Raw genomic sequence first — 24,466 nt, forward strand, 5'->3', positions numbered from 1 at the left:
TTCAGGGAAAATCACAGCAAACCCCAAAGTGCAGTCACCAGCTCACAGCACTACAGCTGGCAAGGAAAAGCAAGCAGATAAACATCTTCTTAAAAAGATTTTCAGTCTTAGTTTTAACATATAAAACCCACACTGAATTAGAAACCAACTCCTGTTTGTATTCTGCAGTGCTAAAACCCAATCCTGCTGAACACTTCAGGTGCACAGCTCTGCACAGGCCATGGGGAGAGGGGTGTGGAGGGACTAAAACTGTCATACACCAGGAAAAAAAATTAAATCACTGACAACATGAGCTGGCAGCCCAGAACCAACCCATGTCCTGGGCTGCATCCCAGCAGTGTGAGCAGCAGGGCAAGGAGGGGATTGTCCCCTCTGCTCTGCTCTGGGGAGCCCCCCCTGGGGTAAAGCTGTGTCCAGCTCTGGGGTCCCCATCAGCAGAAGGACACGGAGCTGTTGGAGCCAGTGCAGAGGAGGCCCTGGAGCTGCTGGGAGGGCTGGAGCAGCTCTGCTCTGGAGCCAGGCTGAGAGAGTTGGGGGCGTTGAGGCTGGAGAAGAGAAGGCTGCAATGGGGAGACCTTAGAGCACCTTCCAGTGCCTGAAGGGGCTCCAGGAAAGCTGGGGAGGGACTTGGGACAAGGGCCTGGAGGGATGGGAGCCTGCGAGGGGGAAGGGTTTGGAGCTGGGAGAGGGGAGATGGAGAGGAGATCTTGGGCAGGGAGGGAGGGAGGGAGAAATGGTTTGGGGTGAGGGTGCTGAGCTTTAGAACCAGGTTGCCCAGGAAAAGAGTCTCTGCCCCATCCCTGGCAGTGTTCAAAGCCAGGTTGGATGGGGCTTGGAGCAATCTGGGAGGGAGGTGTCCCTGCCCATGGCAGGGGGGTTGGAATGAGCTGAGCTTTCAGTTCTCTTCCAAGCCAACCCATTCCAGGATTCTATTTCTTGGGGAGGGAGGGAGGGAGGGAGGGAGAAATTGTTTGGGGTGAGGGTGCTGAGCCCCTGGGTGCCCAGGTTGCCCCCAGAAGCTGTGGCTGCCCCATCCCTGGAGGGGTTGAAGGTTGGATGGGGCTTGGAGCCCCCTGGGCTGGGGGAGGGGTCCCTGGATTGTCCCCTTGGCACTGGAGGAGCTTTAAGGTCCCCTCCAACCCAAACCCTGCCAGGATTCCATGCTCATTAAGTCAAGGAGCATTAATTAGGGTTCCCTCATCCCTGGAAGCTTTCATGGACCCCTTGGATGGGTTTGGAGCCCCCTGGGCTGGGGGAGGGGTCCCTGCCCATGGCAGGGGTGGAATCAGAGGAGCTTTAAGGTCTCTTCCAGCTCAAACCAGTCTGGGATTCCCTGTGTGTCTGATCAGTTCAGGGCACTCACACCCAGAACTGGGACCACACTCTTGGTTTTCACTCTTCCCCAGAAGCACCACACTGGCAGAGCACAGCACACACTCATTTAACAACCCAATCTGCAGGGAAAGGACACAAAGCTCACTGGCACCCCAGGAGCTGAGCACTGCCTGGAACAGAACTTCCAGTTACTGCTGCAATGAAATGCTGTGAATGGGATTCCCTCAGGAGAAAGCAAAAACCCACACCATGCTGCTTCCACCTCTACAATCCCATCCCTGTTAAACCCTCACTTCGTTTTGCTTCTAAGAACTTACCAGAAAGATGCAAGATGTAATGCAAGACATACTGTTTCTATACAAGTCTCTTAGGATGCCATCTGAACTGAGTCCCATGTAAGACACAGAGTACTGAAACCAGAAAAAACCCATAAAAATACACCCAGAAATCCTGTTGGAAATGGGGGGAAAGGAGAGAGAGAACCTTTCCACAAGTGTTACTTTTAGGGTCTCTCATCTGTCTGATCCTGTCCCGGAGCAGTGTAAGTGCAGGCAGGGCTCCTGCTGCTCACTGCCACTTAGAATCATAGAATCCTAGAATTGGCTGGGTTGGAAGGGACCTCAGAGATCATCGAGTCCAACCCTTGATCCACCATTACGGCTGCTAGACCATGGCACTGAGTGCCACATCCAGGCTCTTTGGAAAGATCTCCAGACACGGAGAATCCACTACTTCCCTGGGCATTCCAGTGTCTGATCACCCTCTCTGCAAAGAATCCTTTCCTAATATCCAACCTAAACCTCCCCTGGCAGAGCTGAAGCTCTGCCAGGGGAGGTTTAGGTTGGATATTAGGAAAAAATTCTTTAGTCCAAGCCCTCTTATCCCACTGATACCTCCCCGACCCCCCCTGGCTCCAACCTCCTTTCAGGGAGTTGCAGAGAGTGATGAGGTCTCCCCTGAGCCTCCTCTTCTCCAGCCTCAACACCCCCAGCTCCCTCAGCCCTTCCTCACAGCACTTGTGCTGGATCCCTTCACAGCCTCCTTGCTCTTCTCTGGACCTGCTCCAGCACCTCAAGCTCCTTCCTGAACTTCCTGAGGGGCCCAGAACTGGACACAGGACTCAAGCTGTGGCCTCCCCAGAGCTGAGCACAGGGGCAGAATCCCTTCCCTGGACCTGCTGGCCACGCTGTTCCTGAGCCAGCCCAGGATGCCATTGGCCTTCTTGGCCACCTGGGCACACTGCTGGCTCATGTTCAGCTTCCTGGCAATCCCAGGTCCCTTTCTGCCACTCTGTGCCCAGCCTGGAGCTCCCCATGGGGTTGTTGTGGCCAAAGTGCAGGACCCAGCACTTGGAATGTTGAACCTCATCCCATTGGAATCACAGCTTCTGGGGTTTTTTAAGAAGGGAGCTCCCCAGTTCTGCAGATTCCTGTTCCCACAGCGTTTGCACTGAAATTCTACTTGCATAACAAGAGCTCTGAGCACATTTCTTCTTCGTACCACAGGAGAAACAAATTTGCAGAGTAAATGGAAAAAGTCTCTGGTTCCAAACCCTCCAAGGCTTTGGCACTCTGCTGCTGACAAGCAGCACGCTCCTAGGCCTCCAGTCCATGGGAAGCTGGGAGGAAAACGGGGCAAAAAAACCACTGTGAAGTTGTTTGGTACCTGTCAGGAGCTCCTGGCCAACCAGCCAGAAGAAACGTGTCTGGTGAGCTTCAACAGAACATGTTTTGCACCAAAAAAAGGCTACAGATCTCCTGGGCACTCTTCCACAGGAGCCCAGCTTGCCAGAAGCAATCAGCAATAACTCCATTTTACCAACTGAAAAGATGCTTGGTCTCACTTCTGCTTCATCCCATTCTTTTATGATGATTTATTTTAAAAAGCCTTTCTCAGCTGAAAGAGAAGAGTGCACGAACATCACCACAGAACAGCTCCAAAGAGAAGAAACTGTCCAGGGACCAGAAGTCTCTCTTGCTAAAACAATTTTCATATTACCCAAATGGGGTTTTTTGGGTTAAAGGAAAGAGGGGGGGTGAGGGGGGAGGACAAAAGGGAGACTGGGGGAGACTCTGTTTTATTTGCAGCAGCAACTGGGCCAGTCCCATGGCAGCAAGCAGAAGGTGAGGGTTCTGTGCTTGCCCAGCTTGTACAGAAACTCCCCTGTTTTTCCTTGCACACTGACAGCTTTCTTCAAGGCTCTTTTCCAGCAGTATTTTAAACCACGTTCTCCTGGCTGGAAGCAAGTTTCATTCAGAAATCTGTGTAAAATCCCAGAGATCAATTTCAAATGATCTTAGGGCAGTCCCTGGAGAGCCAGAGCTGCCCCATCTGCAGAGCTCAGGAGGTGCTGAGCCCAGACCTCACCCAACACCAGAACATCCCCCTCCTCACCCCACAGAGACCACCCCCCCTCTGCTGAAACATCCAACACCACCCCTGAGAAAGGGGATGTCGATGAGAAGATGCTCCTGGTGGAGCAGCTCTGCTCAGCACTCTCATTTTCCTCTCTGACACTCAGGTCAGGGTATGTTCAGATGGAAAACTCCAGATTTCCCCTTTTCTGGGAAGAGCATTTCCCACCTGAGGCAGCTAAAAAGAAACTCAGCAAGCACAGGATTCCCACAGAACCAGCCTATTAAGGGTGGTCCAAAACTGGACCTGATACTCATTTAACTGTCAACCCTTAGCACAGCTAAAGCCAACTCTGCAAAAACCAGGAAATAAAAACAAAACCACCACCAACCACCCTGCCACAGGGACCAACATCTCCAGAGCTGGCACCTCCCTGCCAGGGACACACCAGAAGGATGGTTCAGAACATTGGAACAAAGAGGTTTGAGTAAACCATAGAATCATGGAATGGTTTGGATTGGAAGGGACCTTTAAAGGCCATTTAATCCTCCCCCTGCCATGGGCAGGGACCCCTCCCCCAGCCCAGGGGGCTCCAAGCCCCATCCAACCTTCAACCCCTCCAGGGATGGGGCAGCCACAGCTTCTAGGGGCAACCTGGGCACCCAGGGGCTCAGCACCCTCACCCCAAACAATTTCTGCCCCATGTCCAACCTAAATCTCCTCTCTCCCAGCTCAAAGCCATTGAAGAGCAACGGCATCATTCTGGGGGCTGTGGTGTGTCCCACAGAACTGGGGGTGAGGGCTGTGTGACCCTGGGCTGGTGACACCAGCTCCCAGAGCACCCTCAGAGACCACACACCTACACCCAGAAGCACCCCAGACCCCTGCCCCAAACCACAACCCTGGGATGGGGTCAGGGCTCCTCTGAGAACCTAGCCCCCCCTCACCTGCAGCACTGCAGAGCAGCTCCCTACCAACCCAGCAGAGCTGTGCACAGCACCTTGCAGTTCAGCAGCTCCCACCCTGAGGGGCTGAGCCAGCAGTTTCCTCTGACAGCCCCAGGTTCATCTCTGGAGATCACCCAGTCCAACCCACAGCTTTTCCCAGCAGGGTCAGCTGGTCCCAGGACCATGTAGGTTGGGAGTATCCCTAAGGATGGAGACTCCACCAGCTCCCTGGGCAGCCTGAGCCTCCCATGACTCTTACAGTAATAACGAGGTTGGTTGGTTTGGTTTTTATTCAGTTTACTGTATTTCAGATGTTGTGATACCCCTGAACCACCTCCTCTCTCCAGCATCAACAGCCCCAGCTCTCCTCACGTGGCAAATGTTCCAATTTATTCCTTAATCAACCTTGTGGCTGTTTGCAGGGCTCTCTCCTCTACATCCACGTCTCTCTTGTCCTGCAGAGCTCAGCACTGGACCTGTAATGGGAAGGATCCATCCCCCCTGAAGGGGCTGGGGAATGGTGCAGGCTCCTGGCCAGCCTTACCTCCACCAAGATCCCAAGGCCATCCCCTATGGAGCTGCTTTCCAGCTGCTCAGCCCCAGCACGTCCTGGCACAGGGGTTATCCCTCCCCAGACACAGGGTTTGGCATTTCCCTTGGCTGCACTTCATGGGACTGCTCCAGGCTCTTCCCCATCCTGCTGAGCACCTCTGCCCTGACACCCTGACCTGACCCTGCTCCACTACTGTGTCCTACAGGGCACCAGGAGAAGGGTGTCCAGCAGATCCAGGGAGGTTCTGCTCCTCCTCCTCCTCTGCTCTGCCCAGGGAAAACCACACCTGGAATCCTGGATCCAGTCTGGGGCTCCCCAGTTGAGGAGAGACTGGGATCTACTGGAGAGAGGCCAAGGGAGAGCTGGGGGGGTGAGGAAGGGACTTGAGCATCTGTGCTGGGAAGAAAGAGTGAGAGGCCTGGGGCTGTTGAGGCTGGAGAAGAGAAGGCTGAGAGGAGATCTGCTGAATGTCCATCAGTAGCTGAGGGGTGGGGGGCAAGAGGAAGGGGACAATCTCTGTTCAGGGGTGCCCAGGCCAAGGAAGAATGGGTTGGAGCTGGAACAGGGGAAGTTCCAGCTCAACACGAGGAGAAACTTCTGCCTGTGAGGCTGAGGGAGCCCTGGCCCAGGCTGCCCAGAGAGGTGCTGCAGTCTCCTTCTCTGGAGCCTTTCCAACCCCCCTGGCTGTGTTCCTGTGTGGGCTGCCCTGGGGGGGGGATCCTGCTGGGGCAGGGGGGTGTCCCTGGGGCATCTTCAGAGCTCCCTTCCCATTCCTGACACTCGGTGATCCCAGAAGTGTTTATTTTCACCCTTTCAGAGGACAACCTGTCACCTCTCAAGGGACAGGTCCCATCATCCCACAAGGGATGCCCACAGCAGCACCCTCACAGTGCATTTAAAATCCAAAAGAAGCAAAGAGCTGTTACTGAGCCTGCTCAAAACAACTGAAAACCACACTCCAGACATCCTCACAGTCTCTTTGAAACAATTCTTTCTCCAGCTCATACCAACCACCAGCTGTTGTGTTTCAAGGGATTTTAACCTGGGCAGACTGATGGAAATCCTGATGTTTTAACCCACACTCCCCCGAGCACGGATCAGATGTCAGCATCTCCTGACTGCATTTGAATGCCCCAACTTCTCTCCTGCTGCTGAGCCCTGAGCTCTCCCAGCACTCAGCTCTTCCTTTTCCATCTGCTGATGCACACACCACGTTGGTTTCCTGAGGATTTCACTGCTGTGACCTGTCAGAAGACAAGTGCTTGGCACTGACAGGCTGTGTTACACTGTTCTGTACCACAGAGCTGCCAGCCCTGTGGGACTGGAGCATCCCTGGGCTGCTGCTCTGCACCTCCCAGCCCAGGCTGCAGCACCAGGAGGTGCCTGGATGCCACTTGGTGGCTCTGCAATGCCCCCAGTCCCACCACCATCCTCCTGCCCTCATCTCCCAGCTCCATGACCCCCCTGCTGTCACCTGAGCTGCTCACACAGGTCCCACACCAGGATCTCTGACAGGAGGTGGCACAGCTCAGCCCTGTCCTGGCACAACCTGGAGCCAGGACCCCCAGAGGTCTCACTGCTGATGTGCACCCACACTGCAGCTGGCAGATGAGTTACAGCAGGCCCCTCTTTTTGGGTTCAAAACGTTTCAGTCTGCAGGGAAGGGAAGCAGGAGCTACTCCAGTGTTTCTAGAGCTCACTCTCAACCTTCAGACTTTCAGAATGCACTCTCAGTGCTTGTCTCCACCACAGTGCTCATCAATTCCATCTTGTAACACAGCCAAGATTACATCCAGGATCTGTACTGATGCCTCCTCCATCCATGTAGGGCATGAAGAACAGAAGAAAACTCCAGTGGAGGAAAGGATTGACTTGCTACCTCAATAATATTAGAGCTCAAGATGGTTTTTTTCCAGATTATTATGAAATTATACCCTAGAGGTCAGTGATTCTCCAGGCAAACTCAAGCAGTTCTGGGCCTTTCCTGCTGCACTGATAAGCACTGGAGCTGCTGAAACTCCCCACTACACCCAGTGTCTCATGGGCAGCTCTCTGGATCTCCTTCCTACCAGCTCTGTTTCTCCTGGGAAGCAGCTGCCCACAAAGCCAGGAGAAGGCAGAACACAACACAGTTAAGGGCAGGAAATACAAAATGCCTCTTCACCAACTTTTTACTCCTTTCCAGCCCTCCTGTACCTGGGGAGGATTCAGTGCATGAACATGCACTGCCCCAAACTCAAACCCAGGTCTGCCCTTGGTGCTCCATGCTCTCTGCTGGTTACAGAAAGCTCAGCCCTGTCACAGAGCAGCCTCTCTGACCTCCAAGGATGTTTTTCTCTTCAGCCACCCACTTGCAGACATCCTTTGAAAGCCAAGTCCTGGCAGCTATGTCAGTCCCTCCCCAAGGTGTCACAGCAACCCAAGCCCCAAAGCAGAGCTTGGGGAGCATCATCTGCCCTGCTCCACATCTCTCCCAAGAATGGCAACACGGGCAGGCATCATTTCAAGTATGGTCTGTTGCAAGAAGCAAAGCCCAAAGCCCAGGAGTGAAACAGCAAGATACAAATCTGTCTTCAGCAGGCACACAGAGCCCTAATCTCCCGAGATCAAACACTTCAGCAAACCTGTTCCAATCTCAGTGCCACGCTGAAACTGTAGCTTGATGCTACAATGGAAGATGAAGCCATGAGAAACACAGAAATCAAGGTTTGGGGCAGAGCCTGTCAAATGAGGAACAGTTCACACACAAACCAAAGCAGGGCAGAGGTGCAAGTTCTACAAGTAAGAGCTGCAGGTTGGAGAACCAGTGAAATGAGCATCTGTCCTTAAAGTGAGCTGCCCTCCCTGCTTCCAAGTGCAGATCATGCAAGGAGCCCATCCTGGCTAGGAAAAGCTCCAGGGGAAAAGCCAAGGACATTTCTACCAAGGGACAGTTCTACCAAGGGACTGTACCTACCAAGGGACTGTACCTACCAAGGGACAGTACCTACCAAGGGACTGTACCTACCAAGGGACAGTACCTACCAAGGGACAGTACCTACCAAGGGACAGTTCTACCAAGGGACAGTTCTACCAAGGGACAGTTCTACCAAGGGACAGTTCTACCAAGGGACTGTACCTACCAAGGGACTGTACCTACCAAGGGACTGTACCTACCAAGAGTTCTCTATAAAACTCTGCAGGATTCACCAGTGCAGTTTCAGGACACCTTCAGAAGTTGCATGACACGAATAAAACAACTTTTTCATGTCAGAATTTTCAACATATTCTCATCACTGTTCTCTCTGTTCTCGCCCCTCATTCATTTCCCTGATTGTTTTCTATAAACTCTGAATAAAATCAAAGCAGGAGAGACTCGAGTCCTCAGAGCCCACACCCCCCACGAGCACAGGGGACCCCTGGACACCAAACTCTTGTGATCTCAGCCACTTCTGCCAGCTCTGCCTGCACACCTACACATCAAAGCCTCAGGAACATAAAACACAGAAATTATTTAGAGCCTTTATTCCCACCTACAACTCAGCATACAAAATTATAAACTGTCTCTACTGTGCTCTGTTAGCTTTGTAGTTGGCTGTTCTAGTATTGGGATAACTCAAATACTTAAACAAAACCTGTGGAAACTACTACCTTATGCCATGTTTCATCTTAGTAGAAGAAACTGAGTTAGTTTGTCATAATTTCATTCCTTCATCTTCCTTCCACCCCCTCAGTGTCTCAAAACTCTCAGAAGCAAATAGTCAAAAACTTGTTTTGCCCGGGTCAGATCCATCTCTGGGAAAAAAAAAAAGAAAAAAAAAAAAAAGAAGGAAAAAAAAAAAAAAAAAAGAAAAAAAAAAGAGGATTTTGTTTGTAGGCCACTGTGAGAGCAGCAGCCAGCAAAGCTCTGCTGCCTGCATGCAGAGTGCTGTCAAGGTCTGCTGGGGAGTGCACCCCTGAGCCCCTGCTGCTGCTGCCTTCCCAGTCTCAGCTGGTTCCAGAGGACAGATTTGCCACCGTCCTGCCAAACACGGGCAAACACCTCCTGAACAACAGGACTCAAACCTCCCAACCACAGTTTCTCACACTGCATCAACCTGGTTTCCCAGCCCCGCAGCCCCTGCAGTACACCTCATTCATGGTGTTTGACCTCTGGATTTTGGTGTTTCAGAACACCCAAACCCAGTGCTGTCCCCTGCCAGGCTGCAGGGCCCCAGGCAGAGCCCTGGGCAGGGGCAGCAGTGATGAAACCCACCCTGCCCCCAGCTCTGCACCTCCTTCTCCCCAGCCTTTTCCTTCCAGCAGCCCCCTGCCACACTGCCCAGGGTTTGCCTTGGGACTCCTTCCATCCCAGCATCAGAAGCCTCTTCCCAAACTTCCATGCCAGCATTAGAAAACCTCTTCCCAAACTTCCATCCCAGCACTAGAAAACCTCTTCCCAAACTTCCATCCCAGCATCAGAAGCCTCTTCCCAAACTTCCATCCCAGCATTAGAAAGCCTCTTCCCAAACTTCCATCCCAGCATCAGAAACCTCTTCCTAAACTTCCATCCCAGCATTAGAAAACCTCTTCCCAAACTTCCATCCCAGCACCAGAAAATCTGTTCCCAAACTTCCATCCCAGCATCAGAAACCTCTTCCCAAACCTCCATCCCAGCACCAGAAACCTCTTCCCAAACTTCCATCCCAGCACCAGGAAATTTGCTCCCAAACTTCCATCCCAGCATCAGAAACCTCTTCCCAAATTTCCATCCCAGCATTAGAAAACCTCTTCCCAAACTTCCATCCCAGCATCAGAAAGCCTCTTCCCAAACTTCCATCCCAGCATCAGAAAGCCTCTTCCCAAACTTCCATGCCAGCACTAGAAAACCTCTTCCCAAACCTCCATCCCAGCACCAGGAAACCTCTTCCCAAACTTCCATCCCAGCACTAGAAAATCTGTTCCCAAATCTCCATCCCAGCATCAGAAAATTTGTTCCCAAACTTCCATCCCAGCACCAGAAAACCCCAGTCCCAGACCCAGCCTTCAGAGAAGGAGCAGGGGCACAGCAAGGCCCCGCTGGGGAGGGGATGGAGAGGCTGAACAGATTCTGTCCATCTTCAAATGTCACTGCCCAACCAGAGAGGTCTCAGCTTCCTGAGACTGCTCAGGACTGAAAACACTTCCCTGTAATTCTGGAAGAAAATCCCTTCTCAAACCAAACACAATTCCAAGGTTTGTTTTCCTCTCCTGAGCTTTCTCTGCTGATTTGGGGTGGGTTGTTGTTTTTTTTTTCTTACTGACAAATGAAAGACACAACCACGTTTACATTCCTGGGACACAACCAGTAAATCACAAGCACTGCAGGAGGGAATCTGGTGCACCCAGCACAGTGAGGAGATGTGTTGGGGTTTGGTTTTCCCTTTAATAAAGAACTGCTGCAGGCAGAAAAGGATGAAGGCCTTTCTGTTGTACAAATATGCACACAAAATTAAGAGCTACTTCTAATCATTCTGGGCTTCTGATCTTCTCTAATAAAGAGATGATATCAAGAAGTACTTTGTTTTGATGATCAGCTTTATCCTCAGCCAGTATCTAGTTAAACAGCCTTCTAAACGACGCCTTACCCCATGCTAAGGACAAAATTTGCACAGCTTCTTTATTTAAGTGTTACATTTTTAATTAAATTCAACACACCCAGACACTGAAGAAACTGCAGAGCTTCAAAAACACAGGAAAAAACCTAGCCAGAAAAATATACCATACACCAAAACGCTCTGTGAGCAAAACTGCACAAAAAGATCTTTTTTTGTTTGGTTGGGTTTTTTCTAGGTCAGTCAAAAGCACATGGAGATAAACACACCCCAAGGAACTCAGCTCCACAGCCTCCCAGCCCCACGTTCCCTGTAGGGCTGTGGTTATCTCTGGTTTTAACCTGTACTTCACTCTCTCACTGATGATTTCAGGAGACTCAACCAGTGCCGGGTGCCCCCCCCTGGACCCAGGCAGCAGCACCTGGGGAGGAACCTCCGGGGATGCTTCACTTCACCTTCAGTGTCAGATCTGCACCTTGGGTTGGACATTAAACAGCTCCACATCATCATGACTAAAACAAGCAAAACAAAGCCATGGGGGTTTAAAGCCTCGATTTGCATCTCTTGCAGAACACATTAACACACAAGACTTGGATGCCACTCAGACTCTTTACCTCATTCTCTTTAAGCAACAAATCCAATTTTTTGCTTTTCCTGGATCACCACGGTTAAACCCTTCAGAAATAATTATTATTAATTAGTCTATTATCTCCAAAGTGAGATGGTGGTGTTTATGGGGGACACAAGCAGCATTTTCCAGAAATCCCAGTCTGTCACTTACCAGACTCATCTCTGGATCCTGGATATTTTTATTTTATTTTTAGCTGCACATGCAGAAAAAGGCAGTATTACAAAAGAGACATCACCCTGCTCTGCTCAGACTCTTCCACAGGGAAGCAGCAGCATTTCCAAACTAAGATTTCCTGGTGAGCATCCCAAACTCACCTCTTTTACCAGTATTGCCATGTCCTCAAATCAGCAAGAAAATCAACTGTTTGCATTCCTCCAGTGGCCCTTTTTATGGGCTCAAAGCTTCAAAACTGCATTTCTGCCTCTATCTACAGGTTTTTTGCACGCTGCAGTTTTTGACCAGAATATTCTGACATTTTCTGCCAAGTGAGAGGCACAGAACTGCTGTGCCAAAACCATAACAAACCAGTGCCTTAAACCAGGGTACTAAACTGCACGTGCATTTTGATTTCTTTAATCTTCCCTGACATCATACACAGTCCAAACAGTGTTTATGGAGCTATCAAGACAGTTCAGAAGAAAAACCTTCCCAATGAGAAGGTCCCCCCAGCCAGTTTCCCTGCATGGCAGCTCTGGCTGCACTTAGGGCTCAGCTGCATCCATCAGAAAAATCTCCAAAGGGAAACAAGCATTTGGAAATCTCCCACCCACCCTCTGGAGTTCAGTGGGTTTCACCTCCACAAAGAAACTGCAAAGCTCAGGTTGCTCCTGAAATCCCAGACCAGAACTACACACTGGTTACAGCAGTTTTGCCACGCTTTGCCATGAACTGAACACTGCACTGCTGGGAACAAAAATAATAAAATAATTTGTTTTCCTTTTCCATGCAGTATTAGCAGAAAAAAACCTCAGCTGACTCACTCCCCCAAGCTGGTTCCCAGCAGAGCTGCACACATGCTCGTGCCAGCAAGGAAGGGGGTAGAAAAGTGCCAAAGAATGGGTATGGATGGCCTTAATCATACCAACCCCACTAATAAATAACACAGGTTCTGGAACAGAACAGGTGAAGGTTTCAGAGGCTGGAAAAGATGACATTTACTTTTCCAAGTTTAATAAAGGATCCTAGGGACTGTATAAACCTGGGGGAAAGAAATGAACCACCTCCTTGCAGAGAAGCCCATCATGAGTACTCCTGGTCTCTACAAACCTCAGAGAACGCAGCAAGGGAAGCAGCAGAAGGGAGAACAGCTCAGGGATCACCTCTGACTATCACCAAGCCTCCTGGCCAAGCCTGCCTGGTGCTGCAACTGAATATTCAGCTAGAAGGAGCCATCCTAATATACTGATCTGTATCTAACACTCCAAGTCTGTTTGAGTAACCATCCCCAAGTGAGGAATTGGGTTTCAAACCCAGCAGGCTCTAAGCAGCATTAGGTCTGTCCCATGGCTGCAAAGAGCACAGAGCAACCAAACCCCAACAACCCAGGAGCTGCCAGCACCTCCAGGGCATCCCCACCACCTGGGCAGGAGCCTGAGCCCCTCCACTCCATTGCAAACCTGACTGCTCAGTCAGGAAGCAAACAGAGACCATCACCTCATCCTAACGGGGAGAGTTCTGGATGCTTTCTACAGATTCTTCATGCAGAGTGTGCTGTTTCTTTCTTCTGCTGGAAAACACTACAGTGACACTTTGAAGAATCAGAGTCACAGAATGGTTTGGGTTGGAAGGGACCTTAAATCCCTTAAATCCCCCCCAGTGCCACCCCTGCATGGGCAGGGACCCTCCCCCAGCCCAGGGGGCTCTAATCCCCTCCAACCTTCAATCCCTCCAGGGATGGGGCATCAACACCTTCCTTGGGCAACCTGTTCCAGGGTCTTACTACCCTCACAGGGAAGGATTTTTTCCTAATCTAACCTAACCCTTCCCTCTTCGAGTTTGAAACCATTACCCCATCTCCTGTCACTATCTCTGGGGTGAACACCCCCACCCCAAATGTTGTGTCAGGGATAAAACCCCTGGGCTGTGCAGTGCAACCCTGCAGGGAGACACCAGCACAGGGCTCAGACCCAGAGAAGGTGCTGAGGGGACTGTCCCCAGCTCCAGAGCTCCTCCACCCATCCCTCCACACCCCCTGCAGCCACAGGGTGCAGGCACAGCCTCAGGAACTGGGATCCCCTCCTCTGCTGCATGGAACACACCAAGGGAGAACAAAGTGGGAAGAGGAATGGAAGCATCCTGGGGTTTCAAGTGAGAAATGACCTTAGGTGACCTCAGAGCAACCTTCCAATATCTGAAGGGGCTTCAAGAAAGCTGGGGGAGGGCTTTGGACACAGGGAGGTAGGGAGAGGAGAAGGGAAATGGGTTAAAACTTGGAGAGAAAGGGGAGATTGGGGGGAGGTACTTTGGGACAAGGGCCTGGAGGGATGGGATGAGGGGGAAGAGTTCCCAGATGCAAGAGGGGAGATGGAGAGGAGATCTTGGGCAGGGAGAGAGGGAGGGAGAAATTGTTTGGGGTGAGGGTGCTGAGCCCCTGGGTGCCCAGGTTGCCCCCAGAAGCTGTGGCTGCCCCATCCCTGGAGGGGTTGAAGGTTGGATGGGGCTTGGAGCCCCCTGGGCTGGGGGAGGGGTCCCTGACCCTGCCCATGGCAGGGGGGGCACTGGAGGAACTTTTAGCTCCCTCCAACCCAAACCATTCTGTGATTCCAGAGAAACAGCTCGTGGCATTCAGTCCCTGAAAGCAGCCACCACCTCAGGACTGGGCACAGAAACACCAAGATGGGACGACAGGAGCATAAGCAGGGCCTCCTCCCAGCCCCACCAGGATGGTCCCCAGTACATACTGGTGGTGCTCAGTGTCACACACCAACAACTGCTCCCCTGTTATCCAGGAGGTGAAGCACCTACACAAGCTCCTGGCCCAGGCAGCAAGCTTGACAAGTGACATGGACACCAAGCCTTGAACAAGAAATACAGTCAGAATCCCACATGATCACTGGACTTCCCCTTGATTTGTTTTCAAACACAGCAGATGACCCAGTATGGTTTTTATCTCCTCTGCCCTGCTATTTTCTTTAACCACATCCCTCAGAATCCTCTCTAACACACACACACCATCTTGCCATCTCCAGGCAACTTTCAGGGTTTCTTCAGCTTAGATCCTTACACATTGAGGTGAACTTTCACAGAGCTTCCCCCAGTCTGCCTGGCCTTCCCCATCTGCCCCAGCAGGCAGCAGGATCTGAACCCAGCCAGCACACAGAAATTGTCCTGAATTCCTTCCAGCAAGAGCTGCCCCCCAGGCACTAAACCCCAGCACCCAGCTCAGCAGAAGACACTTGCTGTTCATCCAGGCCCTCTGAGATCCTCCCCTTCCTCCAAACACAGGTCTGCTGTTTGCTTGTTCAGGAGCTGCTCAAGTTCTTGCTTTTCCCAAAATAATATATTCCTGACCGGGGCACAGTCCATCAGCTCTAAAAACAAACCATGATTATGCAACAGTATTTTTCCTCACATGGCAGATAGCTGCTGTGCTAGGAGATGATTCAGTTCCACTTCACAGATCCTTGTACAACTCCAGCATACATCCAAACCCCGAGCACATACACTGAATATTTTTACTAGCTGTTCTCCTCCAAGACTAAAAATAACTAAATAGTTTTATTCTTGGGAACACACCACTTCATTCCAACTTCTTCTTCCAGGTATTTAAAAAAAACCCAACAAACCACAGCACTTACAAGCTCACTTGTAAGCTACTAATTGAGTAGAAAGTTCCTCTTATGAAAAACGAAGCCAAAGCAAGACACAACAGTTTTAGCAGTGCCACTAAAAAAACTGAATTAAAACTAAACTAAAATGAAACTGGAGGGGGGGAAACAGGACCAGAAAGGCCCTGAACACACTGGATGAAAGCTGCTACACTGAAAGCACTACAGGTATCAACACCAGGTACTTGTAAAGGTTATTTTAGAGGAACTACAGTTAGCTAAGAACAAGGATGAGAGAAGCAAGAGGAAAACCAGAAGTAATGAAATTAGCTGCCTATTTTGTAAGAGGAAACAGCGAGTCCAGTGTAACATCAGTGAAATCAAATCTGCATTTACTCCTGGCACTGCACCCCTAAAACACTTCATGGCCTTCTGCAAACCCTGGCATCCTCCAGACCCCTCCTATGTAAACCACTCTGCTTCTCCAGCCTCCAGTCTTCACAAAACTTGGACACGTGAAGCAGTCTCTAGGACTGGTCATAACTAAATAGTCTTTAGGAAAAGTACAAGGAAAAGAAAAAAAAAACAGTATTTACATTTACTGAAATGGTGACAGATTTCCTTTCAGCTCAGGGACCTCTTCATGCTGACATGGAGAAAAACTGAGTTCTGCAACCATGGAGCTTGCTGCTCCTTTCTGAGCCAAACTGGGCAGATGTTACAGTGCAGAGCCACTCCTCTGGGCTGGAGCTGAACATCTCCAACAGTGCTGATCATCTACACGACAAAAACTTAAAGCTTCTTCTATTGTTTCAGTTTTAAATAAACAAACACACGGTTCTGGATCATCCCTAGACACTTCTTACCATCTCAACACATAGCAGCTGGGAAAGAGGAAGCCTCATCAAGCAGAACTGAGGGCACACACAGGACATGGAGAAACCCCTCTCATGTCTCATTCACCTGAGAAGAAAACCTCAGCAAGATAGGTCCCAGCAGGCCCTCTGCCCAGCAGGCTGGCTCTTCTGCACAGGGTCTGTCTCACCTAACAGGGAGGTAGTTATCCTGTGGGTGACTAATCTGAATTAGTCACTCAGGCTCCCTTTGCAGTCGAAAAGAAAGGAGAACTTCTACAGCAGAACTCAGGCTATTTTAGACTTCTGCATCCAAAGAAAAGCAGCATCTGTTTCTCTCTGTTGACTAAAAAAGGAATCCTCAGTGGTTACCTCAGAAGGAGGCATTTACATCAGAGATGGGAGAAGTTCAGTGAGAGGTCTGCAGCCCCTGGAAAGTGAAGGCAGGGTCTGAAACACAGTGCTGGGAGGGGGGCAAATAAATAAATAAACAAATACATGGCTTAGGAAGGCCACAAGAGAAACTTAAAAGGATAAACAAAAATTGAGGATGTACCAGGGACAATGTAATGTCAGAAGGCAGCACAGGAAGGGACTGAGAGAATGCAGAAGCAGTAAAGAACAACTGAGCACTAAGAAAAACATTCTTCCATATTAAAAACCAGTAATAATCATAAAATGCCATGGAACTAAGCTGAAACCCACCCCTCAGTATATTCTGGTTGGTTAACTAGAGTGCTGAGAGAGCATCTGTTGACTGCTAAGCAGGAGCTGAGGAGCTGAGGAGCAGGGGCCCTGAGGCTGACCTGGATATTCCACTCCCCAGGCTCACCCAGGGCTGTGCTGAGGCTCCTGCAGCCCCTTCCTTCCCCCTGAGCTGGGGGCACAGGTCCCAGCACTGGGGCTCTCCTGGTCCTGCCCAGTGGGCACTGGTACAAACCAGGAGGGAACAGCCAGGGGAAGGGGAGCTGGGGGCTGGGACAGAGCAGGAAGGCAGAGGGACAACCCAGGAACACTTTGCAAACTGAGATCAGAACCGAACCACACCCAACTTAAATCCCCAGGGTGACAGACCTGCTTTTTCTTTTTTCATTTTTTTTTTCCCTGGTTGGTTCTTCCTGGGTCACCCCTTCCTGCCTTGTGTCAGTGCTGTTGATGCAACCACAGCCCCAGCTGGTTGAGGGAGCTGATCCAGCTGGAAGCAGGGTGAGTGGCTGGGTGACACAAACATTACCAGCAACCCAGCAAGCTGGGCTGGGGTCCCCTGGTGTCACTGTGGAACTGCACCCTCGGTCCTCCCCAGCTTGGGGAGAGGGAGGAGTTTTCAACCTGTTAGCTTACAGCCTCCATTATCCTTAGAAAAAACCCAAAAATACAAACAAAAGCCAAACAATACTTAAAAAAGCAAGAGACCATCCCCTCGGCAAGGAGCTGCACTGAATGGTGTGCCAGGAGCTTCTCAAGTAGAAAACACAAAGTAAACAGCTAAGGCAAGGCAGCCTTTCTCACCCCACCCTGCTGCACTTGAAAGGAAGAAGCTGGAACAACCCGCAGGTTTTGGCAAGAGGATGAAGAGTGAAAAAGAAAGGGAGAAATTGCTCTGCCAGCACCGAGCTGCTTGTCACAGTGTCACAGGCTCACCCATCTGCACCTCTCTCTGCTAACATCAAGTCTGCCATAAAAAATCAAAGAGCAAACTGAAACTGAAATGTCTTGTGTGCTATTTTCCTCCTTCCTTCCTGCAGGTCGCAGACACCTCCAGCACTGCAGCCATGGCAGCTCTTTGTCCTTCTCCCAGCAAGCACTGCCAGGCTCTGTCTTGCTGCTCTTGCTCCTCATTCTGCAAACAAAATCAGAATCCAGGTGACTTCATAGTCACCCAGGTCACTGCAGGCCACAATGCCCCCAGCAGCAGCAAACTGCAGAGCTGAAATAAAATGTAAAAAGTAAAAAAGAAGAAAACTAACACGGGTAAACTGGGCTGAGCAGCAGAGACACCTGGCAGCTGAACACAAACCCAAGTAAGCAGTGGTCTTTGGGAAGTCTTCTCTGCAAACCATGGAGGTTGCCTGCCATGGCAGCCACCAAAACAAGAGCTGGAGAGAGTCTTGGCTTCTGCCTGGGTAAGGAAAGAGTTCCCAGCTCTGCCCCTTGGCTTCAAACAACTTCCTGCACTTGGCCACCAACCCATAATGTTATTTTCTGACGTCTGCCCTTCTGTACAGCTGAACTTGTGTCCATAAGCACACACCAGTGACACCACCCTGAGCTGTGGGGTTCTGCAGGGCAGTGAGATCCAGAGGCACCACTGATGCAGGGCCAGGTGCCCCATCCCAGGCATCACAGAGACACAGCCTGGAGAGCTCAGAACCTGAGACCCAGACAGACACCTGGAGAGGGAAGATCAGGAGCAGTCACCAGTCCCAGCTCAGGCTCATGACCTGAAGTTCCTCCTGGTGCCACCGTGTTCTCCCAGGCTCACTCACCCTCCTTGTGCTGACAACTCCCTCCCCAAAGCTGAGTGTCTGGGTGTTTGGTTTGAACCAGCCTCTGCCAAAGCTGACAGTTTTAGTGAGGCTTTAGGCATGGTGATGCAGCCACCTCTCACTGTCACTGCTTGCCCTGCCTCAGCTTGATCTGGGGCTAAATGCCATGAATAAGGAAAGGAGAGAGAACTTCCCTGCTAAACTCAGGCAGCGATGTCAAACTTCCCATTTCCCAGCCCTGACCTGAGCACTGTGTACACCATGAGGGGGGCATTCCAACTCCACCAAAACCCAAGCCTTTTCAGCCCCAGATTTTTTAGCCTTGGCAAGGGAAAGTTTCATTTCCAAGATACCCAATATTTATTTGCCTGAGCTTCCCCCGCAGCAGAGTTAACACGCAGGTAAAAATAGCCAAGACGTGCAAGAATAATGTCATATTGGTTACTGCCCGGCTGGCTGTTCCAGCAGAGCAAAACAAGGAGCAGAGAAGTCCCTGGCAGGGGGAGGGAGGGCGGTGGGAGGAGGGAAAGAGAGAAGTGCAATTAAAGGAACAAGCTCCCTAGGAAGGGAGCAGCGGCCAGAAAAGACAACACACTTTTGCTTCTAATAATACTGAATCAAAGAAGGCACTTAAGTTCCTTTGTTGCTACTACTGGTCACACAGAGGCCACATTCTTTCCCTGATCCTTATATAAACCCACCGACATCTGTAGATTTGCTGTGAAAAGGAGGCAACAAACAGTCAGACTGATTCCCCAGACCATAAAACATAATTAAGAACAGAACTGTGTTACCCTATAAATAGGGCTAAGAGTAAAAGCCTGCTGCTCCGGACTCTGGCTCTAGATGGGACTGCTCAGATGCAGAGCTGACATCACTCATTAAACACACTCTATTAACTCTGCTCTCCTCAATTAGTTTTCCAACAGTTTTACATCTAGCAAAACAAAAAGACCTCCCACAAACGTTCCTCCCAATGAAGTTCTCAGAAGTTCTGTCAGCCCCTCAGCTCCTGCCTTGCTCTCAGCTCACTGACCTCATCTGTTTTCCCCGGTCATTTACACCTCAGTTTCCAGTTATTCTTGTCATTCCACTATCCTTCCAGAAACATTTACTAAACAATACTCCTCTTTTCTGGCATTCCAGTTCACCCTGAGCTATACACCGTCCCAGCAGCTATTGCCCTTCAGCACCACCAACACTTCAGACTCGAGGCCTCCGTGTTAGGAAAACACAGCCCACTTGATGATGTCTGAAATCATCTCCCCCTCCGTGGCACCCACAGCTCTGACACTGCTGCACACCACCTTGGGATCAGAAACACAGAGTTCACCTCCCTCCCTGCTGCCCCTGCTCTCCTCAAACCCACACCCACCTTTGCTGTGCTCCCATCCTGCTCCCAGCTCAGGAGCAGAGCAGTTCTGCTTCCCCTTTGCCCCCTGACAGCCCAAAGAGCTGAGGGGGGGCACGAAGGAAGCACTCACAGAATGACAGAATCAGTTCCTTCCACAGAAAAACCCCACCTGGGTTCTGCCAGGCAGAGAACTGACTGATCCCTCTGCACTATCCGGGACAGGCAGGATTGAATTCACTCCCAGTTCAGCAGCAAACCTGTCTGAGGGGTGAGGGGAGCCCCCTGCACCCCTTTCCACCTTGCCCAGGGGGAAGCTCTGCCAAACAGACCTCCTGGCAGCAGCCAACAGCTTCCCAAAAATAACCAAAGCTCACAGACCGAGGATGCTCGTGTGCCAGGAGTAAAACCCCAACCAACCAGCTAACCAACCAACCAACCATCCAAACCAGAAGCTCTTTGAGATGATTTTCACCACTCATCCTGACAGCCTACAGCTCCTGCATGATGAACTGGGAAACCAAGCTGTCCCTCCTACACAGCAAGAAGTCCCAAGCCCAGCCTGGGTCTGCACCTCCCTCTGGTTGCCCAGAGCTCTTCCCAGAACTCTGCTCAGTGCCCAACAGATGTCCCCACGCTGTCTGGACAGAATGTTGTGTCCCAGGCCTTGGATTTGCCTCATAATATGCAGAAAGTACGAAGTCCCAGAAAGGGCAGGGTGATCAAACACAGAGCAAGCTTTCAATCTGGAAGGATTATTGTCCTTCCCCAGTCCTCAGGCACCTTCTCCCAAGCCCATGTTTCCTCTGCCACTCACACAGAGCAGTTCATTGCCTGCCTCCTGCTGCACAGCCCCAATCTAACTCTGCTTACCATGATATCACCAGTGGTTGCTATGGAAATTGCTATACACCAGCCACCAGGTTTTTTTTTTACCACTGAAGTATTCTGGCAGACTTGTTGCTTTTGAGTGTCAGAGCAGAAGAGAAATCATAAATAGTGTTTTTTCTCCCACATCGTTCTTAAAATGGGGCTTTATAGCAAAAAGCCTGCTGGGAAGTATATGACATGCTTGGCTTTGTAGCTCTGGACAGGGCCAGAATCACAACTTTCTCCTTCATTTTTTTGTAGAAAAAATCAAAGTACATCATGAAAACAAGCTGCAGTTTGTAAAAATATCAGTGTTTAAGTGGGAAGCGAGATATGAAATCCCTCCAGTTCTCTCAGTCTCTTTTCCACTTCCTAGTTTGTTTCTGTTGGTTTTTTTTTAGCTAGTTCAACAAGGAGCCAGGACCTTCAGAGGGGAGGGAGCAGCCAGCAGCTCCTGTCAGCAGGGTCAGAGGGCTGTGGTGATGCCCCTGACAAGCCACAGCTCCCACCCCAGCTTCAGGAGCTCCAGCAGCCCAGTGACATTCCCGGGGAGCTGGGGGGGTCCCGGGGGTCTGACCCCCACCTCTGACCTTGTCACCACCCCAACAGCTCCAGCAACCAACCGGGGGTGGCTCAGGGGGACCGGGACCCTCCCATCCCCGCCAGGTCAAAAGCCCCCTAAAAAAAAAATATAATAATAAAAAAGAAAACTCTGACGCTTGCAGAAAGTCAGATTTAACCCAGATACGGCATCACCGAGCCGGTGGGACTCCAGCAAGGACCCGGAGGGGCTCCGAGGTGCCGGGGGGGGGGGAAGGGGCAGCATCTGTTTATTTAAACACAAAACAACACCTAAAAACCCAGTTGCAAAACAACCCGGGGCAGCCGACGCGCCCTGCAGCGCGGCGGGACCGGGCCCCGAGTCCTCCCTGCGGCGCGGGGTGCGGAGCGGCTGCCGGTACCGCCGGGGGAGGCCGGAGCGGAGCGGAGCGGAGCAGGCAGGCCCGGTACCGCCTCCGCGGCCCGCCGGGCCCAGCGCCCCGCCGCAGGAAGGCGGAAGCGGCGGGAAACGAGGCGCAGCCCCGGGTCGGCCGAGCCCCGTGCCGACCCTCATCGCGGCGCAGCGGGGTGGGGAATGAAGGAAGGAAGGAGGGAGGAGGGGAGAAGGGAGGGAGAGCCGAGCGGCGGTGACAGCTCGGGGGTGCGGGGCGGCGGGCCCGGCCGCGGGGCTCCCTGCTGGGCTCCGGGCTCGCCCTTCGCCCGGCGGCGAGCCCTCGCGGCGTTCGCCTTGCTGCCGAGCCGGCGGCCCGGCGGGCATGGGCCGCGTCCCGGGCGGAGCGCGGCGGCCGGGCTGCGCTGACAGCGGGCGGGGAGCGGAGAGCGGAGAACGCTCCGGTGCCTCCAAAATGGCGGCGGCCCCGCTGCTGCCCAGCGCGCGCCGGGGGGGCGGGAGGGGGCGGGGCCATGGAGGGGGCGGGGCCGGGGCAGCTAGGGGCGGGGCCAGGGCGGGAGGGGGCGGGGCCACTGGGAGGGGGCGGCACGACGGGACGGGGACGGGACGGGACGGGACGGACGGGGACGGGGACGGGACGGGACGGGGACGGGGACGGGGACGGGGACGGGGACGGGGACGGGACGGGGACCGGGGACGTGTGGGGACAGAGGTGGCACCGGGGAAGGGATAGGGGTGGCCCCGAGTATGGAACAGAGGTGACAGCGGGGACAGGGACAGGGAGAGAAGTGGCCCCGGGTGTGGGGACAGAGGTGGCAGCGGGGAGGGGACAGGGGTGGCCCGAGTATGGAACAGAGGTGACAGCGGGACAGGGACAGGGAGAGAGGTGGCCCCGGGTGCGGGGACAGAGGTGGCACCGGGTGCGGGGACAGGGAGAGAGGTGGCCCCGCGTATGGGGACAGAGGTGGCAGCGGGTGCAGGGACAGAGGTGGCAGCGGGTGCAGGGACAGAGGTGGCAGCGGGGAGGGGACAGGGGTGGCCCCGAGTGCGGGGACAGAGGTGGCAGCGGGGAGGGGACAGGGACAGACAGAGGTTGGCACCGGGTGTGGGGACAGGGAGAGAGGTGGCAGCGGGCAGGGGACAGGGACAGCGCTCTGCCGAGCAGGGGACAGACCCTGCGGCCCCGGGGGGGCTTTTAGGGGTGCGGTGGTGGCTGAGGGCTCGGGGACACAGGCAGAGGGCGGGAGGGTTCGGGGGGGACACGGGGGGGACACGGGGGGACACGAGCACTGAGCTTGAAGGAAAGGGACTGGAGGGAAGGGTCCCTCTGCCCAGCACGGGGGGAGCGAGAGCCCGGGGGAGGGGGGCAAAGGGTCCCCAATGTCCTGGGAGGGGGAACTGGGAGGGAGTGAGGGGGGGAGAAAGGGGAGAAAAGGGAGAGAGGGGAAAAAAGGGGGGAAACAAGGAGATGAGGAGGGGAAAAGAAGAGGGAAAAAGGGGGGGGTGAAAGAGGAGGAAACAAGGGGGGAAAGAGAAGAGGGAAAATAGCAGGGAAAAGGGGGGGGAATGAAATGAGAGGAAAAGGAAAAAGAGGGAAAGAGGAGAAAACAAGGAAAGGAGAGAGAAAGGGGGAAATAAAAGAGGGGGAAAAGAAGAGGGAAAAGGGGGAAATGACATGATGGGAAAAAGCAGGGGAAAGGAAAGGAGGGAAATAGAAGAAAACAAGAAAAACAGGATAAAGAGGGGAAAGGGAAGAAAAGGAGAAATGAAAGAAGCAAGAAAATGAGGGGGGAAAGAAGAGGGGGAAAAAGAAGAGGGGAAAAGAGGAGAAGAGAGGAAAACAAACAGATGAGGAAAAGAAAAGAGAAGGAGAGGGGAAAAGAGGGGACCCAAAAGGCAGCAGAAGCAGCAGCCGGGGTCAGGGAGGAGGATGCCCTTAGTCATGCTTGCTGGGGGCAGGGGATTTCATTGTTGCCTTGCCCAGATTTGTCCTCACCCCTGAATGAGCTCTCTCAGTGCCAGCATCATCCAGGAACCCAATGGGAACCAGTCCAGATCCTCTCCTGATTCCAGAGTGAGCTCTGCCATTCCATTTACCACTCTCTCTTCCTTCTCTCCTCGGCTTCTCCTGCCCCAGCAAGGCAGGAATTCCAGACTGAGTGCTCTGGGATCTGCAGGTGCTGGAGCAGCCCCGGGGACAGAGATGGGATGGAGAGGAGAGCAAGGGAAAAGGAGGGATGGGGGATTTGCCAGCAGGGCACCTGAGAAATACCTTTTTATTCTGTCCTGTGTACACTTTGGGGGCTTTGCCACAGAAATGCCAGGAAAACATTACCCGTGACTAAATGGGCAAAATGTGTCATTTGTGCCTGTTTCCTGCTCACCATAAGGGGGTGAAGCCCAGGGCCCCAGAGGCTTGGTGCCACTTGGCTTGGCAGGCCAGTAAATAACTGAGGTTTGATTTCTCTGTGCTGTCTGCTGGGGGGCACTGAGCCCATAAAGCAGTTTCTGTGGCTTGTTGTGGCTCCTGGGGACACAACAACAACAACAAATTCCCAAGTCTCCCAGGGACAGCATCCCCTGCCTTCTCCAGCTGATTTCTTGGTGCCAGCCTTGGAACAGGTTCCTTATTTTCTCCTCTGCTCTAAAAAAAAAAAAAAAACTCACTGTAAAAGCAGCAGAACTCGCAGGGCTTGGCAGCAGGCAGGGGCTGGGGCTGCCAACCCAACCTCTCCCCAGTCAGGACACAGGGAGGTGCAAGAACTGGGGGAGCTCCTCAGGTCTGGAAAGCCCCCCAGGGCTGTGACCCCGAC

At 52.4% G+C, this 24,466-nt stretch overlaps 2 protein-coding genes across 2 annotated transcripts in view; one reads left to right on the forward strand and one right to left on the reverse strand.

The window, feature by feature from the left end:
* Positions 1 to 6,075, reverse strand: part of PPP6R2 (protein phosphatase 6 regulatory subunit 2) — a 72,512-nt gene extending 66,437 nt beyond the window's left edge. The window contains exon 1 of the mRNA XM_030456677.1: positions 6,023 to 6,075. The gene's annotated coding sequence lies outside the window, so the exon portion shown is untranslated. The remainder of the gene's footprint in view (positions 1 to 6,022) is intronic.
* The window catches only part of LOC103537561 (myotubularin-related protein 5), a 63,339-nt gene that overhangs the window by 20,853 nt on the left and 18,020 nt on the right, over positions 1 to 24,466 (forward strand).

Source organism: Calypte anna, chromosome 10, assembly GCF_003957555.1.
Source record: "Calypte anna isolate BGI_N300 chromosome 10, bCalAnn1_v1.p, whole genome shotgun sequence".
Classification (NCBI taxonomy): domain Eukaryota; kingdom Metazoa; phylum Chordata; class Aves; order Apodiformes; family Trochilidae; genus Calypte; species Calypte anna.